At 43.3% G+C, this 9,331-nt stretch overlaps 1 long non-coding RNA gene across 1 annotated transcript; it reads right to left on the bottom strand.

Moving 5' to 3' along the window:
• Positions 1-1,436: 1,436 nt before the first annotated feature.
• On the bottom strand, positions 1,437-4,278 carry LOC126967926 (uncharacterized). The gene is made up of 3 exons (XR_007730100.1): positions 3,658-4,278; positions 2,566-2,664; positions 1,437-1,810 (listed from the first exon to the last, which is right to left on the bottom strand). It is a non-coding gene; the product is annotated as an uncharacterized LOC126967926 (long non-coding RNA).
• Positions 4,279-9,331: the final 5,053 nt, after the last annotated feature.

Below are 9,331 nucleotides of genomic sequence, written 5' to 3'. Positions count from 1 at the left end.
CTCTTGCAACACCAGAGGAATCACAAGAGCGTTGCCGGCCTTTACGAAAGAAATTAAGCACACATAACGAGGATTGAAGGCCTAGGATCACGGCAACGACCTTCAGCGTTTGGGTGGAGCTAACTATCTCGTTCCACGCGAACCAGTCCCAAATAAATATAATTCGTGTGAAAGTCAGTGGCACAGTACTTCCCGTCGCCCGCACATGGACCAGCTGACAGCCGTTAGTAATGACTATAGTATAAAGTCCCTTATATCAAAGCTTTTTGTTTTAAAATAGCTATTCTCTTTTGTTAGAGCGATAAAAATATCACCAGTAGTTTAGAAGCAGTAGCGAATTTAAAGTTGAAGTCAGCTTCATTTCAATAATTTTTATTACATGTTATTTTACATTTTACAGAATGTTTAAACGTTCGAACTGGAGATTACATATCAGTCCCTAACATATATATTTTAGAAATCTCTCAGCTAACTCATTGAAGAGCATCAGGCCCTCAAAGATGATCATTTCACGATACCAGGCGCCAAAAGGTACTTTTTTGTCCTGAAAATGAATCAGTTCATAAGGGAGTGCGATACGTATACTAAGTACACATACAACGAATGTTACAGAAAGAAAGAAAGAAAGGTATGAAGAAAAAATAACATTTTAAAGTTTCTCGGAGCGGTGGAAATAAAAATTGGGTAATTTGTGAAACCCAAAATGTTTGCCGTACAGTACTAATCTATCTTTATCTATAGATAAATGATTATATATATTGAAAATGGTCTTTGTTTGAGGCTCTTTCACGCCTAAGCCACTGATCGTATCGAGATGAAACTACCACCATTCCATGCGAAATAATTGATCCTAGATGGTTTATGGCTACGTATTTTTCCAATTCCAACTTTCTTTCCTTTTAAAATTCGCCCAGCGAAGCGGACGGGAATGGCTAGTTATTTACTAATATAATAATAATTATCATTGTAATTATATTATGATGTCATCGGTTTTTTAATTCATAAGTAGGTTTTTCGACGCTATATAAGGTCGGCGATTTTCTTGTAATTTTTCTGATGGTACAAGAGTGTGGACCACGGTGATCAGGGAAAAGGAGGGATTTGACAAAAGTGTTCCGGAATACATTGGCTTATTACTCAGTGTTTCTTTTATGTTCTCATAGAGGCCTCGACCCAAGGTTTATTTTACCTATTACCTTATTTACCTTTATTTTATTTAATATGCTCGCAAATATTTTATGATATTTTGTATACTGCTGAATTTCTTAATATTTTGTGAATTCAAAAGAGTGCTTGCTATAATTGCAGTTCTTATTTAAATTCTTCTTTTAAGTGTTATGGATTGGTAAAAATGGAATTGTAACATTCGTTAGATTCTATTATATTTATAAATGTATGAGTGATTGGGGGTTGCACAATGCAAATAAAACAATAAGCAACTTGTAACATAACTAATTATTTTGCAATCAGTTGGGTAAACGGTCAAAAATCAAGTTCGTAGCGCTTTTCAAAAATAAGAATTATACACGTGGATGTATTCTTCGTGTTCCGCTTCCACATCGGAGGAGACGGAGAACCTGCAGCCCTCCGCAGTCCTGGTGATGGAGGCACGTCTGCCCAGGTCAACCTCGTTCATTACTTTGATCCTCGTGGGGAGCGACCACGGCCCGTCCTCGTGAGCCTTGAAAGCTGAAACCCGGAGCTCGTATACAGTCTCGCCCCGGAGCCCTGACACCACCGCGCTGCTTGTCTCCCCGCCGGTCGCGATCTCCTCTCTGGTCCCGGGTGTGGTGTTGGCCAACGGGAACGGCTGAGCGCATCAACAATACAACCTTAATTAATTTAATTTGTGTCTCAACACTTATGGACGATTCGTGCCGCTCTCCTCTCAGGCACACCAGCCCGGATGACGCATGATCCAAAAATGTTTGTATTTTTTTTATGAAAATATGGGAAGAGGCGAACAGGACGTTCAGGTGATGGTAATTGATACGCCCTACCCATTACAATGCAGTGCAGCTCAGGATTCTTGAAAAGCCCAAAAATTCTGAGCGGCACTTCAATTGCGCTCATCACCTTGGGACATAAGATGTTAAGTCTCATTTGCCAGTAATTTGACTAGCTACGGCGCCCTTCTGACCGAAACACAGTAATGTTTATACATTACTGCTTCACGGCAGAAATAGGCGCCGTTGTGGTACCCATAATCTAGCCGGCATGTTGTGCAAAGGAGCAATGGTCGCCATTCGAGGACTTTAGTGCCCCAACGGCCATCTGCCCGTCGAACTATTGCCCTGCCCACTGCCACTTCAGTTACACAATCATTTGGACTATATCGGTAACTTTGTTTACCTACGGATCTCCTCATTCCTCGATCTTGCAGGGAAACTCCGAGCATAGTCCTCTCCATTGCCCTCTGAGTGACCATGAGCTCTCTCATAAGTAATACTCAGTCGTTCAGATTAAGGAGAAATTTAAGGCGCTTGTTGTTGAAGTGGGAAGTGATCTCATGATGGTGAGTGACGGCCCCTTTAGCGGTTGGTGTCCAATATAAACAGTACTTACATCTGTCGGTAGTTCACTGGTTACCTCTGCTGGATACTCTTCAGCATTAACCAGTTCCAGTCCGTGTTCAGACGACTCTTTCACTTCCCATATTTTTATCTGAAAATATAACGATTCAGTATATTAATTTTGTTTTGTAAGTGATGGTACAGGAGCATCACTTAGGTTAAATTTCCATAATATATCAATATGTGTGCTAGTGTTCAGGTCGTCTCACACCACCACTGACGGCAAAGAAGATGTAAATAACACGTAATAAGGGGCGGAACTGTCTAAGTAAAAATTGAAATTTAGTTTAGTATGAAACGTGCAGTCATTTGACATAAGTTTGAAATTATAAAATCATAAATCCTTTATTTTGCCAGAAAACATGAAACAATGGGTGTAAATAATTTTTAGTTACTAATTAACCGATTAATATATACTATATTATATTAAACTATTATATTTTTATGTTACATAAGTTTATTTATTTTTTATGCTTTCTCGCCTAAATTATACACTGAGTCCACAACATGTCACATACACCTTGGCTAGAGAAAGACATAAAGTACATACAGACATACACACATTTCATCTCGGAATTCAACTCGCAAGCTGAACATAGTCATTACAAAGAGACTATTAATTAAGTAAATTAATCACATGATCTTACTACGTACCAATTTTAATTGGGATTCATAAATGATCAAGCCGTTTTTGAGTTATAAAAGGACAGATATACAAAACTTTTACGGCCTAACAAATAAACTTGGTATAATGTTATAACTGATGATAAAAAAAGAAAATGAAAATGTTTACATTTATCGTTGACAACACTGTCAATACAATGATAATTCTGAAGTTGTCCGAATGACAAGCTGCCTTGCAAATAAACGCGGGAAACGTGATACGTCCGAACAAACCATTTGTAAGCAAAATGTCTATTTTTAAACATTTTACATATTCTTGGTTTGTGATTAGTTATAAATTTATGCCAATTTTATTTGTAAGGCCGTACAAGTCTTAATAGTGGTGTTCCTGAGTCGCGAGTCATACGTCTGCAAGACTTATAAAGTAGGCTTTAATACATAATAAACATGTGTGTCGTACCTTATATCCTAGGACGGGGTCCGCCCTGGAAAAAGCCACTGTCCTCCACCTCACGTACAATCCCTGAGCATCCACTTCCCTCACATCAACCAGCTCCGGAGCGGTTAGGTCTATCTTCACTGCGTTTATAACTCTATTTTTTGCGAAGACGTGTGAAGTCGTGGCCGTTAATATTAGACAGGCAGCACAAGCAGACAGATTTGGACTCATAGCTCTAATCGGTTTGTTGTCGTTTGACTTGATTGAACTTGATGTGTGGTTGTTAAAGTTTGTGGAGAGTTACTCGATTCAACTTGACACATATTATCGATAACCTCTCACCCCCATATCTCTACATTACATTTATAGTTCATTATAAATATCTTTGTTGTAAGAAAAATTTTCATCCACATCGTTATCAGTACATATTAAGAAATTTTGCCCTGTGCTGCCCCGGGGCGTAAAAAAGAATAGGGTAGTCCCAGGTCCAAGGGTGTCGTAAGAGGCGACTACGGGCTTTTTGAAAGTGGGAGAGTCACGCTGCTGTCTCATGACGTCAGCACAATCGGGCCAGACTCGTCCGGGTTACTTACCACACTCGCACAGAATACCGGCGTGAAGTAGCGGCCTAGTGCCGCTATGTTTCGCATAGTTTAGATTCGAGGACCGGAGGCCATTCCCCCCCGTTCTCCCCCCCCCCCCAACAAAATATGAGAGCATTGGTATTTAAAGAGAAATTACCCCAGGAGGGTACCGGCTCTTGTAGAGCCAGAGAATCCCTCCCCGAGCATTCGCGCTCGGGCTGCCCTTCGTATTCTGGGGAGGGCACAGTACCGTGTATGTCACAGGACAAACAGGGCAGCAACACCACGGCACCCCGCTCCACGCTTAATGTGGACTTTTGTAACATCCGGGGAATTCACTCCAACTTAAACGCCGTCCACCACCACGTTGAGACGGCGCAGCCGGCCTTGTGTTTCCTTACGGAGACGCAGATATCTCGTCCTAGCGATACGTCTTATTTAACGTACCCCGGGTACAAAATTGAGCATAATTTCATGCCTCATGCCGGGGTATGTGTGTACGTTAGGGAGGATATCTGCTGTCGCCGTCTCGGCAATTTTGAGGGTAGGGGCCTGTCTACTCTCTGGCTCCGCGTAGATTTAGAGGACCGCGTCCGCATCTATGCGTGTGTCTACAGGTCCCATAGTGATAACGCAGAAACGGATCACCTCATGGGCTGCGTTCAAGCGGCCTTTGATGACGTGCTTGCTCAGATCCCCCCCGCTGAAATCGTAGTCTTGGGTGATTTCAACGGGCACAATGCCGAATGGCTTGGATCACGTACCACAGACTACGCAGGGCGATCTGTGCATAATTTTGCATTGGCGTATGGTCTGTCCCAATTGGTTGAGTCGCCGAAGCGGCTCCCGGATGTGGATAGCCACATGCCGTCCTTATTAGATCTTCTGCTGACTACACATCCCGATGGTTACCAGGTCTCTGTCGACGCCCCTCTCGGAACGTCCGATCATTGCCTGGTCAGGAGTGTAGTGCCTATCCGACGCCAACGTCGCAGACCACCAGCGACCCGCCGCGTTTGGCACTACAAGTCAGCAGATTGGGATAGGATGCGTTCCTTTTTTGCAACCTACCCTTGGGGCAGGGTTTGTTTCCCTTCGGATGATCCTAGTGCCTGCACCGTTGCAGTAGCCGATGTGATACTGCAGGGCATGGATATTTTTATACCAAGCTCTGTAGTACCGATCCGTGGCAGATCACAGCCCTGGTTCGATGCGTCAGTTAAAGCAGCATCTGTCTGCAAAAAACAGGCGTATCGAACTTGGGTTGCGGCGCTGGGCTCAAAGGATCCGAACTGCAAAGTTCTGAAGAGGAAATATAACCGTGCCTCCAGATTTTTTAAGCGGCAAATCGCCCGTGCGAAATCGAAGCACGTCGTCAAAATTGGCGAGCAGCTTTCCAGTTACCCGACCGGAACACGCAAGTTCTGGTCGTTGTCGAAAGCTGCTCTTGGTAACTTCAACCAGCCGTCCATGCCGCCGTTGCACATGAGGAATGACACCCTGGCCCATACGGCAAAAGAGAAAGCCGATCTCCTGTGCACTCTTTTTGCCTCCAACTCGACTCTTGACGACAACGGAAAAACACCGCCGACCATCCCGCGGTGTCAGAGCTCCATGCCTGAAGTACAGTTCCGACAGAAAACTGTTAGGCGAGCTCTGTTTTCGTTGGACGTCAGGAAGTCGAGCGGGCCGGATGGCATTTCTCCAATCGTGCTTAGAACGTGTGCCCCTGAGTTGACGCCGGTGCTAACGCGTTTATTCCGGCACTCTTATTCAAAAGGCGTAGTCCCTGATTCATGGAAGTCAGCCCTTGTCCATCCGATCCCAAAAAAAGGAGACAGTTCGGATCCGGCAAACTACAGGCCTATTGCGATTACCTCCCTACTCTCCAAAATCATGGAGAGCATAATTAACCTTAAGCTCTTGGTATACCTTGAGGGTCACCAGTTGATCAACGACCGGCAGTACGGCTTTCGCAATGGTCGGTCGACTGGCGATCTTCTGGTATACCTAACACATAGATGGGCGGCGGCTATTGAAAGCAAGGGGGAAGGCCTGGCAGTTGGTCTGGATATAGCGAAGGCCTTTGATCGTGTATGGCACAAGGCGCTCCTCGCAAAACTTCCATCATTTGGGCTTCCCGAGAGCTTATGCAAGTGGACCTCCAGCTTCCTCACTGGGCGCAGCATACAGGTCGTTATCGACGGTTATTGCTCGAATCCCAAGCCCGTGAGCGCTGGAGTTCCCCAAGGCTGTGTGCTATCTCCCACGCTGTTTCTTCTGCTTATCAATGATATGTTGGACACCGCCAACATGCATTGCTATGCAGACGACAGCACTGGTGATGCCGTATAGACGGGCCATGCAGGTCTCTCTTGGGAAAACGTCGACCAGTGCCGGGAGAAACTTGTGTCTTCTATCGAGTCCTCTCTCGAGAAGGTCGCGGAATGGGGTAAGTTGAACCTTGTCCAATTTAACCCCCAGAAGACTCAAGTTTGCGCGTTTACCACTAAAAAAACCCCATTTGCCGTATCACCGCTCTTCTAGAACACTTCCCTTAAAGCCTCGCCTAGTATCGGAATACTGGGTCTCGAAATCTCGAGCAATTGCCAATTCCGTGGCCATCTGGAGGGCAAAGCCAAACTGGCTTCAAAGAAACTGGGCGTCATAAATAGAGCACGGCAATACTTCAAGCCGGCCCACATTCTAGCGCTCTACAAAGCGCAGGTCCGGCCTCTCATGGAGTATTGCTGTCATCTCTGGTCTGGCGCACCCCAGTATCAGCTCGATCCATTTGACCGCGTGCAACGCAGAGCAGCTCGAATTGTCGGGAACCCAGTACTCTGTGAACGGCTGGATCATTTGGCGTTGCGTAGAGACGTCGCTTCATTGTGTGTTTTCTACCGCATCTATCACGGGGAGTGTTCCGAAGAGCTGTTCAACCTGATTCCTGCCGCCGAATTCCACCTTCGCACGACACGCCACAAGTTTGGATTTCATCCCCACCATCTGGATGTGTGGCGGTCCTCCACAGTGCGGTTTTCAAGGAGCTTTCTTCCTCGTACCACGAAGCTGTGGAATGAGCTTCCGTGTGCGGTGTTTCCGGGACGATACGACATGGGTACCTTCAAGAAAAGCGCGTACACCTTCCTTAAAGGCCGGCAACGCTCTTGTGATTCCTCTGGTGTTGCAGGAGAGTGTGGGCGGCGGTGATCACTTAACACCAGGAGACCCGTACGCTCGTTTGTCCTCCTATTCCATAAAAAAAAAAAAAGTGTTGATAGTTCTTGTTATCGTTTCAAAAATCAAAATCAAATATATTTATTTACACTATTTAAAACGAACGTAACAATTAATTGTGCTATCCTATTTTTGCTCCAGTGGGAGGTTCCTTTGCAGCGGATGCCGGCTAGTTTTTGGGTATCACAACGCGCCTATTTCTTTCTGCTCCAGTGGGAGGCTTCTTTGTAACGGATGCCGGCTAGATTATGGGTACCACAACGGCGTCTATTTCTGCCGTGAAGCAGTAATGTGTAAGCATTACTGTGTTTCGGTCTGAAGGGTGCCGTAGCTAGTGAAATTACTGTGCAAATGAGACTTGACAACTTATTCCAAGGTGACGAGCGCAATTGTAGTTCCGCTCAGAATTTTTGGGTTTTTCAATAATCCTGAGCGGCACTGCATTGTAATTTGCCGGGCGTATCTATTACAATCAGCTGAACGTCCTGCTCGTCTCGTTCCTTATTTTCATACGAAAAATAGTGTCCTCCGGCAAGCAATTAATGCCTGTATTAAAAGACACCACTCTTCCTCAATTTCAATTCATTAAGTTGATACACAAAATTCTTTAATTAATTAACAAAAAAAGGTAAACAAACACAATTTTTGTTTACATTACTACTAACTTAATTTATTGGTTTAAAATTAATGTATATGTGTGTGTGTGTGTGTGTCTATGTTTTGTGGAAATATGTACAAATGTCGTATCCTTACTTATACATTATTAACATTCTATTTCTTTAACATTTCTTCAGTTCTTATGTAATCAATCCCTTTATAGCTGTCCTACAGTGTTTACTGTTAATATTAATGTTATTATATTGATACAGCTGATTTCAATATACCCCGCCTCGGAGCAAGGCTTACTAATCGTCAATTCTCTCATCTTGCTATTCCGAGAACTAATATTGTTCTTCACTCCCCACTGCAGCGCTCTATGAGATTACTTAATGAGCTCCTTAATAATAATTTTGACTCAATGGATGTGTTTGGGATGTCGGTGCTACAATTTAAAAGACTTTGCAACCGTATTATTTATAATAGTGTTTTATTGTATATAATATGGTTTGATTTACTCATATGAATGTATGTTGAATACAACATAAGAAATAATTTGTTTTTATAACATTAATTAACCTATAAAGTACTTTGCCTTGTGATTTTTTACAGGTATGTACAGAGGTGTAAAAAAGTTTTTCTGTTCGTAATGTTCGTTTAATATTATTCTTATTTTTATGTAATTCAGAATAGCTTGTTAGTGTGTCTTTAAAAAATAAATAAATACAGTTGGTTATATTCGAGATACGATCAGATCAAACAGTAGAGGAATTTGTCTCTATCACGGTGTGTTCAGTGCTACGTCATCATTGATCGTTTCAGTTTTATAACCGTCTAGTCAGACCCGATCTTAATTTTACAAGACGTGTCCTCATAAACATAACTGTGTGACTTTATAAAGGATAAAGACGTGGCGTCAAATTCCACCAATGTCCTCTAGATCTATGCTTACTGCGGCTCTTTTGAATTTTAGTTTAATTCAGATCTATTGTAGATTTTTTTTTTATGAAAATACGGGATGAAACGAGCAGAACGTGCAGCTGATAGTAATTGATACGCCCTGCCCATTACAATGCATTGCCGCTCAGGATTCTTGCAAAGCCCAAGAATTCTGACCGGCGCTACAATTGCGCTCGTCGCCTTGAGACATAAGATGTTAAGTCTCATTTGCTCAGTATTCACTTGCTACGACACCCTTCAGACCGAAACACAGTAATGTTTACACATTACTCATTCACGGCAGAAATAGTTGCCGTTGTGGTACCCATAATCTT

Source organism: Leptidea sinapis, chromosome 1, assembly GCF_905404315.1.
Source record: "Leptidea sinapis chromosome 1, ilLepSina1.1, whole genome shotgun sequence".
NCBI lineage: Eukaryota > Metazoa > Arthropoda > Insecta > Lepidoptera > Pieridae > Leptidea > Leptidea sinapis.
The sequence above is the reverse complement of the archived record's forward strand: the minus strand, read 5'-3'. Positions and strand labels throughout refer to the sequence as shown.